The sequence below is a fragment of the Esox lucius genome, chromosome 3 (assembly GCF_011004845.1).
Source record: "Esox lucius isolate fEsoLuc1 chromosome 3, fEsoLuc1.pri, whole genome shotgun sequence".
NCBI lineage: Eukaryota > Metazoa > Chordata > Actinopteri > Esociformes > Esocidae > Esox > Esox lucius.
The window spans coordinates 31,818,995-31,829,656 of record NC_047571.1 but is presented as its reverse complement, the minus strand read 5'-3'; positions in this window follow the sequence as shown (position 1 = coordinate 31,829,656).

Sequence of the window (10,662 nt, the reverse complement as noted above, 5' to 3'; positions counted from 1 at the left end):
TACAAAAAAGTATAATTTCTATTCTGTATCATATAGTGAAACAGAATAGAAAGATGAAAACAGTGGACACATCAAACGTGAAAGACGTCTTAATAAAGTAGTATTAATGTCACCTCGACAGTCTGTCTCCAGGGAGGTGTAGAGAGAGATTTGACTTCCCAGTGGCACCTTTGTTTGAAGACATGTTGAAGCGTTTCTCCACTGATATATATATATATGACTGCTGTCCCATCTGGGTACAACTGAAAATAGAGTCCTCCTGAACTTCTCATCCGCTCTCTCTCTACTCTCTCTTCTTACCCCCCCATCGCCATCTCAAGACCTACTTCAAGCAGTTTTAATCTGATGTCGGCAGGAGTAGAGGAGGATTTTGGAGTAGGTTGAGAGAGAGGAAGGGTTCCTCAATCCCGACTCAGAGCTGAGGCGCCGGGAACAGAGAGCCAGGTGTGCCAGGGTTTGGGTGGGTGGATAAATGGGGAAAAAAGGCTAATATCCAGATATAAGAGGGAAAATGATCAAGTGTCTTCTGTGATCATTGTTGGGCAACAGCTCCTACTTTACATTTTACATTTAACTCGTCCTGCTGCTATGTTCAGGTGTACGGTAACCAACCGAGTTACGCGGAGGCCGTCCAGAACGCCAGTTCCAAAACACACGTCTCTGGGACAATGACCATCCGCGGTCTCAGTCCAGGCCAGCCCTGGTGCCGGGTTCTCTGGTTTCCTCTTTAATCTCAGGACGACCTGGGTCTTCGGACCATGCCTTGGGACTACCTGGCCTGACAGGTCCTAGGCCACTCTTCAGAACATGGCCTGTACACGGCCAGGCTCGCTGTATGGATACGCACTTTGTGACAACTGCTAATGCAAAAAGAGCTTTATAAAATAGATGCAATTCATTGATTCAGATGGATGCTCCCCTGGATGGTGTAAGTATTCGATAACTAGCTAGGAGGGATGTATTGATTCTGCGGCGGTTCCTCCACCTTGACCCCGCATGTTTGAAGAGACAGCTGAAGCTGCAGACCAAGTCAGTGTTCCAGTTGGCAATGGTCCATGTGACCCCATGTGTTGCATTCAGGGGTCATAGTTAGTCGTGTACCAGATGTCCCTGGGTTTTTTGTTCTTCCTGTAGTTGGGAATCACCAAGTGGCTCTGATTGTTCCTGCCAAACTCCCTGCTGGCTGTTGTGGTGGTAACCGTTGTAACCCGTAACCCGTAACCATTGTAACCCGTAACCATTGTAACCCGTAACCATCGTAACCTGTAACCCATAATCATCGTAACATGTAACCGTTGTAACCTGTAACCATTGCGAGTGTTTAGGTTCAGTAGGTAGCGTCGCCAACTTTTGTCGATACGGCAACCGCACTCAAAGCTAACCAGTGTCCTGTGGGTCTGCCGTAAAAGAGGCTGTGCTAGCCGTAAGGTAATACCCGGGCAGCAGTTGCCATGCCTCGACATACCACTACCTAGCCTTGATAATGACCATAGAGCCCTTGTCAGCCGATTGGATGATGATTTGCGGGTCGTCCTGAAGCTGAGGTCACAACCTCATTCAGGCGGCGACCCGCTGTCAAAGCAAAGATAAGATCTAATAAATCCTTGAAGTGGTTGGATGTTTCGCGGTCAAGCACTGGAAGTCTGGAGAGCGAGTCCTTGGTCCAAGACGACTGCTCGGCTCCCGGGGGGGATTGCTCTCCACATTAAAACCTTCTCTGCATCCTCGAAAAAACGCTGACGACTTTAAGCGCCTTTTAACAGAAGCTGACCTTTGACCGGACAGAGTCATGATCTGCAGTCTCTGGTGACACCCGGTTCTGGAGTTGACGCGTGACAGGAAGGATGTCCGGGCCACTGTCAGGTGTGAAGCGTCTTCGACGTTTTAACAAGGTTATCTGATTATGCATATGATAATGATGAAAGGGTGATAATTGTTGCTTACTGCATTTGTTTGAATTGGATGATACATTATAATCAACTGTGTGCTATTAGTATGTAGTATGATTATTTTAGTATGTAGTATGTTTTAGTAAGTAGTAAGTAGTAGACAAGATGGATTTTGGAGACTGACAATAGACATATAATTGTTATTCCAGAGGTATTCAACCCTCTCCTTAGGGACCCGCAGGATGTTTCACAGTTTTGTTGTAACCCTGAACAGGCACACCTGATTCACCAACCAAGGGCCTGATGATTGGCTGACAAGCTTAATCAGGTACACAGGCTCTGGAATAGATAAAATACATGGAACGGCTGGGCGTCCCTGAGGAGCGGCCTGAACACCTCGGCATTGTTCTTTTATCGGATCCCCTTCAGCTCTGGCTCGAGCAGCAGCTGTTCTTCCCAGGATCCACACAAACATGATGAGCAACGAATCGTTAAAACAGGTAAGCAGGAACAATTAGACGAAAGCAGCAGTGGGACAGAGATTCGACTTGGACATATGTTCTGAACAAGGCAGTGTTAACCACTAGACTAAACCCTGGGCCTCGCCAGGCGTCTGTTTCCTGTTCTACATAGGCAATTTAACAAAACACATCTTCCATTATTTATTCATACAGCGCCAGGGCCCCGCCTGCCAGGCTTTTTCTTAACACGTTTGAGAGGAGAGTCATAGGGGTCACCAGGCTGAAGGAGCATTCAGCAGAAACATTCAACTTGATCATGCCAGCCAGATACGTTCGTAGACGTGTCACTGCTGTTTATTGTCATGGGCAGGGATGTGACAGAAGTTGTCTGCCTGCGGGGTATACACAGAGATGAGGAGGCACTGGAGGAAATGGACTTTCACACTGTATCACTCCTGGAAATGCGATTCATTAAAAAGCTTGAACTCTTATGTGTTGCTTTTGCACTCAATGCCTTGAAGCTACTGATTTACTGCATTTTAAATTCAGTAATTACAACACTGTTTCCAAAAAAGTTGGGACGCTGTGTAAAATGCAAATAAAAACAGAATGCAATAATGTGCAAATCATTTATCCTTGATTACTATTTTGAAAATGACTATATTGAAAATAGTACAAATCAAATATCATATAATATCAAATAGTACATATCAAATGTTGAAACTGAAAACTTCTATTGTTTTTGGAAAATACATCCCCATTTTGATTTTGAGGCCAGTAACGTATTTCAAAAAAGTTGGGACATGGTCATTTTCACTACTGTGTTGCATCACTTCTTTTAACAATACTTTGTAAGCATTTGGGAACTGAGGAAACCAGTTGCTGTGGTTTTGAAATTGAAATGTTCTCCCATTCTTGCTTGATTTAAGATTAGATGCTCAACAGTTCGGGGTCTCCTTTGTTTTATTTTCCGTTTCATAATGTGCCAAATGTTTTCAGTGGGTGACAGGTCTGGACTGCAGGCAAGTCAGTTTAGCCCCCAAACTCTTTTACTACAGAGCCATGTTGTTGTAATAAGTGCAGAATGTGGATTGGCATTTTCTTGCTGAAATGAGCAAGGCCTTCCCTGAAAAATACTTTTTCTGGATGGCAGCATTTGTTGCTCCAAAACCTATATATATATTGTTCAGCATTAATGGTGCCTTCACAGATGTGCAAGTCACCCATGCCATGTGCACTAATGCACCCCCATTCCATCACGGATGCTGGCTTTTGAACTGTGTGCTGATAACAACCCGGATGGTCCCTTACCATTTCAGCCCGGGGGACATGGCATCCATGATTCCCAAATATAATTTAAAATTTTGATTAGTCAGACCACAGGATACCTTTCCACTTTGCCTCAGTCCATCTCAAAGCTCGGGCCCAGAGAACGTGACGTTGTATCTGGATCTTGTTTATATCTGGTTTCTTCTTTGCATGGTAGAGTTTTAACATTTGTGGATGATGCAATGCACTGTGTTCACAGACATTGGTTTCCATGTTGCTGAGCCCATGCAGTGATTTCCACCACAGAATCATGTCTGTTTTTAATGCAGTGCCGCCTGAGGGCCCGAAGATCATGGCCATCCAATATTGGTTTTCGGCCTTGTCTCTTGCCTACAGAGATTTCTCCGGATTCTCTGAATCTTTTAATTATATAATGTACCGTAGATGATGAGATCCCCAAACTCTTTGCAATTTAAAGTTGAGAAATGCTATTTCATTATTTGCCTGTGTAGTCTTTGTCGTGAACCCCTCCCCATCTTTACTCATGCTCTCTGAGATGTTCTTTATATACCCAATAATTTTACTGACCTGTTGCCTATTAACCTAATTAGCTGTGAGATGTCCCACCAGGTTCTTTTGTTGCCCCTATCTCAGCTTTTTTGAAACATGTTGCTGGCATCAAATTGAAAGTGGGCATGTATTTTTCAAGGAACAATTACATTTATCACTTTCAACATTTGATGTTGTCTTTGTAAATTTGATAGTCTTTGTGCTATTTTCTATATAAATGTCCACATCTTTGGATTCTGTATTTATTTCCATCTTACACAGCATCCCAACCATTTTACATAAAGCAATCACACCAAAAATATGAGTTATTTCAAAACATTATTACAAATATAATTAATGTTATTCTGATAAAAGAAAAATACCAAAACAGTATACTTACCAAAGTTACACTTCCTAAGTAAATTTAGTGTAAAAGCTAAGCATCGGATCTTTGTGTCTGGCTAAGATCACTGACACAGGTTGTCCTTCTGTGGATATGATTAACGTAATATTTCTCCAGAAAAACCTCTAATAAAGAAGTCCTGGTAATGAAATCACCACAGAGGACCTCAATGAATGGACAAAACTCTGAATTTCATGCACAAATACTAAACAATGATATAAATGGATTAGGACAAAGTTGATTGATGAAGTCATGAACAATTTGAAGGGTTGAGTAAACCACCTTTGGGCTGTAACAACTTGAAAGGAGCCCTTTGTTATATTCGGCTTTTTTCATCCAGCGCTTTCTTGTTGGCCTTTCCAGAAAACAAATGGACTTGTAAATGCATCACCCACCTATATCATGTTGGACCCTGGCCCACATTGGCAAAACGTTGACCCCCAAGCTTTGATTAATAATTAATCTCCTGGTACTCACCATACCCCGGACAAATCAAGATATTTAAAATAACGTTATTAATTTGCATCTGTGTGGCTATTAAGCATGTTTTGTGCCTGAGGAAAAATATGCGTTGAGACTGTACTTTAATTAATTGTAATCCAACAGTAGGAGGGAAGAATGCAAAAAAAAAAAACATCCAATCCCTCAGACAAAAAATATTTATTCATGAACACATTAAACATTAATACCTTTTTTAGGGGAGGATAGAAAAGAAAAAAAACAACATTGTTTGACCCTCTGGGCAAGAAAAAAGAAGAATTGAAAAGAATACCAGAGGGAGTTATGACGTTATATTAATGGAATTGTTGTACTGATGGTGGTACTTATGGTAATTAATATTTAATTTAGTCAGGGTTTAGCCATTTGTCAGCAAAGGGTAAAAAAATCACTCTTGTTGAACCTATTGGGTTATTTACGCCATTGACTAGAACAAGTAACACAGATTGGGCAGATAGGAGAACATATGGCGTGCTGGCAATTGTAACCTAATGCAAAGTGAGGCTTTTAATCATGTTTTACTCAAAGAGAAAGAACACAGCAGCCAGTTTAAATAATAAGAAAAAGTTCCTTATGCTCCCATGAGTAATATACTGCACTTTTATGTAGCATAACCTAGAATCTGTAACCCCGCGATTACCACGCTAATCACCCAGACCCCACTGATTGCACTGACAAGTAAAGCCGTTCTATTAGGGTTGTCAATATCTGAACTGTCCCAGGGGACTGGAATAGATAGGAGGCTTTGCTCAGTCAAAATGTGTACAGTCCACGTGGTCTCCAATGGACTACGGGGCCCATCGAGCATGCTTCCTCATTACTTATCATTGTCCTTCAGAAATGAGAAGGCCGGGGAAGAAATCAATAGCATCTCACCTATCACTCAGTTGAGTCAATTTTAAGTTATTGAGCATCTGCATCAATGTAAATAGTCCAAAATACCACGACTCCCCTTGCTGTCATCATATTTGGCTTGCACTTCTGTAAGAAAATAATCGATATACTGTGTTCGCTGTCGACCTCCCACACTATTCAAAACGGCTGGTCTGCTTTTGACTCAGAGATTGACGTCTAACCTCCCTGCAAGGTTGTATCTCCTTCCTAAAAAACAAACAAATGCAAATGCCTTTACTGCCCCCTTTTTGGCCTCCTGTCTTTGTGTGGTAGAAGGGTGTGTAGACTATAGCTTTGATTTAAAGGCCCTTTCCAACCAGAAACATGACTTTTCCATGTTTTATATAAATATTTAGACATTACGAGGTTGTAAAAATTAAGTGACATTTTCAAAAGTACAAATGTTCAGTATAGAGCAGAAAAGATCTCATGAACGATTGCCATGACCAAACGATTGGAGCTACACTCTCATATGTAGCCCTGTCCGAATCCTGAGAGTCTCGGGAGCACAATGATGGCGTCCTATCAAACATAAGTAATCTTGGGATTGGAAGTGCAACAAGAAAATCACTAGGTATGCTTGCAAATCAATTCCTTATAAATGAACAGTTGGAACTAATAAAGAATGGAAATACAGCTCTGGAAAAAATTAAGAGACCACTGCAACTTTTTCTTTCCTTTCCAAAAAATTTTGAAAAGGAAGGTTTTGAGTGAGGAAAATTAAGAGACCACTGCAAATTGAACATTTCTGTTCCTCACACAAAACCTTCCTTTTCAACTTTTTTGGAAAAGAAAGAAAAAGGTGCAGTGGTCTCTTAATTTCTTTCCGGAACTGTACGTTCTCTAAGCATAAAAATCTCTAAAACAAGGAGATGGTTTAGGCGTTGTTCTAGGACGGCTACAAACTGATCTACAATGATGATGTTAAAAAATGGGAAATGTGTGTAGAAAGTAGTTATTCCAAAAAAATTATACATTTGTTGTACAGTATTTATTTTTATGTTTTGCATACAAAATACGCAATGCATAGCACACCTGTAATCTTATTTAAATCATGATAAATTATAGAATAGAATCTGCTTTTATTCACAATAACACTTAAGAAACTGTAAATGTGAAGAATCAAATTACTTTTGCAGGAATTTAATAGAAACATTATTTTGTACTCTTGGTCCTGGTAAAAAACATTTGTCTGATATGATGGAGAAAATTCATTTTCTATAATATAATATTTTATCTACTTAATAATTTCTCCTCTTGAGCAAACCTCTACCAAACTTCTTCCAATTTTTCCCGATGTCTTAACTCTTCTGTGTAGATGCATTCTTCTGAGACATGCATATTTAAGAGCATTCCTCAGTTCCTACCACTGTCTATCCTGCATTTCTTTGTGTAATCAATTGTCAAGTTGCAAGGTTTGTAGAATATATTTTTGTTATCTGCCCAGAGCATCCCAGTGGGTGTATTGACTCACTCCTCTTTCAAGCCATATCTAAAGCCAGCCTAAGGCTGGCCACAGCCTCTGTATATCACTGTATTCTGCTCCCCTTTCAACACCTATTTTCCAGCATTTTAATGCTTTATTAGACAAGAAATAGGATAAGCAAAATAAAAGGTTTGATGACTGCGAGCGCAAAGGCATTTCAAACAGCTTACTTTATTTTTCCAAAATACCGTCGAATATTTTCATTGCATCGGGAAAACATCTTTGAGAATTTCACTTCACAGCCTTCTTTGGAGTGAAGGTATCTTTTTGATTTTCATTTTAGAGCAGCATTTTGTTTAGGTTGTGTCCAATCTCGATTGTCACCCAATCACCAGTCAGGATGTGGCTTCTTGTATTTACAAACCACATTTACAACACAGTAGTGAAAATGCCCATGTCCCAACTTTTTTTAAACGAGTTGCTGGCATCAAATTCAAAAGGGGCATGTATTCTTCTAAAAACAATAACATTTCTCAGTTTAAAAATTGTATACAGTGGGGAGAACAAGTATTTGATACACTGCCGATTTTGCAGGTTTTCCCACTTACAAAGCATGTAGAAGTCTGTAATTTTTATCATAAGTACTCTTCCACTGTGAGTGACGGAATCTAAAACAAAAATCCAGAAAATCACATTGTATGATTTTTAAATAATGAATTTGCATTTTATTGCATGACATAAGTATTTGATACATCAGAAAAGCAGAACTTAATATTTGGTACAGAAACCTTTGTTTGCAATTACAGAGATCATACGTTTCCTGTAGTTCTTGACAAGGTTTGCACACACTGCAGCAGGGATTTTGGCCCACTCCTCCATACAGACCTTCTCCAGATCCTTCAGGTTTCGGGGCTGTTGCTTGGCAATACAGACTTTCAGCTCCCTCCAAAGATTTTCTATTAGGTTCAGGGCTGGAGACTGGCTAGGCCACTCCAGGACCTTGAAATGCTTCTTACGGAGCCACTCCTTAGTTGTCCTGGCTGTGTGTTTCGGGGCGTTGTCATGCTGGAAGACTCAGCCACGACCCATCTTCAATGCTCTTACTGAAGAAAGGAGGTTGTTGGCCAAGATCTCGCGATACATGGCCCCATCCATCCTCCCCTCAATAGTGCAGTCGTCCTGTTCCCTTTGCAGAAAAGCATCCCCAAAGAATGATGCTTCCACCTCCATGCTTCACGGTTGGGATGGTGTTCTTGGGGTTGAACTCATCCTTCTTCTTCCTCCAAACACGGCGAGTGGAGTTTAGACCAAAAAGCTCTATTTTTGTCTCATCAGACCACATGACCTTCTCCCATTCCTCCTCTGGATCATCCAGATGGTCATTGGCAAACTTCAGACGGGCCTGGACATGCGCTGGCTTGAGCAGGGGAACCTTGCGTGCGCTGAAGGATTTAAATCTATGACGGCGTAGTGTGTTACTAATGGTTTTCTTTGAGACTGTGGTCCCAGCTCTCTTCAGGTTATTGACCAGGTCCTGTCGTATAGTTCTGGGCTGATCCCTCACCTTCCTTATGATCATTCATGCCCCATGAGGTGGGATCTTGCATGGAGCCCCAGACCAAGGGAGACCGTCATCTTGAACTTCTTCCATTTTCTAATGATTGCGCCAACAGTTGTTGCCTTCTCACCAAGCTGCTTGCCTATTGTCCTGTAGCCCATCCCAGCCTTGTGCAGGTCTACAATTTTATCCCTGATATCTTTACACAGCTCTCTGGTCTTGGCCATTGTGGAGAGGTTGGAGTCTGTTTGATTGAGTGGACAGGTGTCTTTTATACAGGTAACGAGTTCAAACAGGTGCAGTTAATACAGGTAATGAGTGGAGAATAGGAGGGCTTCTTTAAGAAAAACTAACAGGTCTGTGAGAGACGGAATTCTTACTGGTTGGTAGGTGATCAAATACTTATGTCATGCTATAAAATGCAAATTATTTATTTAAAAATCATACAATGTGATTTTCTGGATTTTTGTTTTAGATTCCGTCTCTCACACTTGATACCTATGATAAAAACTACAGACCTCTACATGCTTTGTAAGTAGGAAAACCTGCAAAATCGGCAGTGTATCAAATACTTGTTCTCCCCACTGTATGTGTTCTTTGTACAATTTTCAAATAAATATAGGGAAAAACATTTACACATCATTGCATTCTGTTTATATTTGCATTTTATGCAGCATCCCAACTTTTTTGGAAACAGGGTTATAAGTTACATCAGGGGTATTCAAATCTGGCCCTCGAAGCCGATTCCACTTCATTATTTCATTGCAACCCTCTAATCAGGGACTTATTCAGACTGAAGACACCAGGGGGGTCCATTTAATGATGAGGTAATACCGAAAACCAGCAGGCTCCAGTGTTACATGTTACTACATTTGCAAAACAAATAACAATTAGGCTATAGGGCAGGGAAGGGCAAACTTTTTGGCTCTGGGGCCACGTGTCTAAATAATTCAGATTCAGATATGTAGGAATGGGCTGGTGAGTTGTGTTTTATTTTCCCACCAAACTGTTTTACTGCCTTCTGCGGGCCAGATGGAATCAGAGGGCCGGAATCGTCCGCAGACCTTAGTTTGCACACATTTGTCGTAAGGCAATAGAGGTCATCAGGCATAAAACTCATAAATCCTCCACTTTTCTCTAACTGTAAAATTAATTTGTTATATCAATTATTGAGATGTCACTCTACAAAGAACATCAGGCTGATCCGTTCATAAATGTGTGAGGGTTACTCATTGATATGTAAATCTAGAGAAAGCAGATTTCTTGAGTAAAGGTCTAAAGTTATAGCAATGCATGGAGGGCCTGAGATTGACCTTTAATTAATCCTATAAAGGATCAAAACTGTAGGTTTGTTGGACAGAGAGGTAAGTTACTGTGCTTAAATTCATTTTTTGTCAACCAATTATTCTTTTTTGAGTAGGCTGAGAGAAAAAAAATATTCTGAAAAAACATGTTCTCATTACATATGTTGAGGCAATATAGAGGGAATATTTGCTGGACGGTATTGTGACGCATCCTGCAGGGAAACATTTGCCATAAAGGTAGCAGTTAGACCCCCCCCGGGAACCTCATAGGAACATGTGGATGTGTCATCCCTCATAGGAACATGTGGATGTGTTGTCCCTCATAGGAACATGTGGATGTGTTGTCCCTCATAGGAACCTGTGGATGTGTCATCCCTTGTTGGAACCTGTGGATGTGTTGTCCCTCATAGG